This window comes from Tupaia chinensis, unplaced genomic scaffold (assembly GCF_000334495.1).
Source record: "Tupaia chinensis unplaced genomic scaffold, TupChi_1.0 Scaffold000184_1, whole genome shotgun sequence".
Classification (NCBI taxonomy): Eukaryota; Metazoa; Chordata; class Mammalia; order Scandentia; family Tupaiidae; genus Tupaia; species Tupaia belangeri.
The window spans coordinates 1,188,600-1,188,877 of NW_006159659.1; positions in this window are offsets into that span (position 1 = coordinate 1,188,600).

Consider the following 278-nt stretch of genomic DNA (forward strand, 5'->3'; position numbering starts at 1 on the left):
ATGAAAAATGAGGATAATATACGAGAAATGCTGGATACCATCAAGCAACATCCAGATAATTGGTATTCCAGAAGAGGAAGAGAATAATAAGGGCCTAGATAATTTAATTTATGAAATCCTGGAAGAAAACTTCCCATACCTAGAAAGGCATTCAAATATCCTGACCCAAGAAATACATAGGACCCTGGGTAGAATGAACCCAAGAAGATCCTCTCCAAGGCACATCATAGCCAGACTGGCAAAAACAACAGACAAAGACAAGATACTAAAGTTGGCAA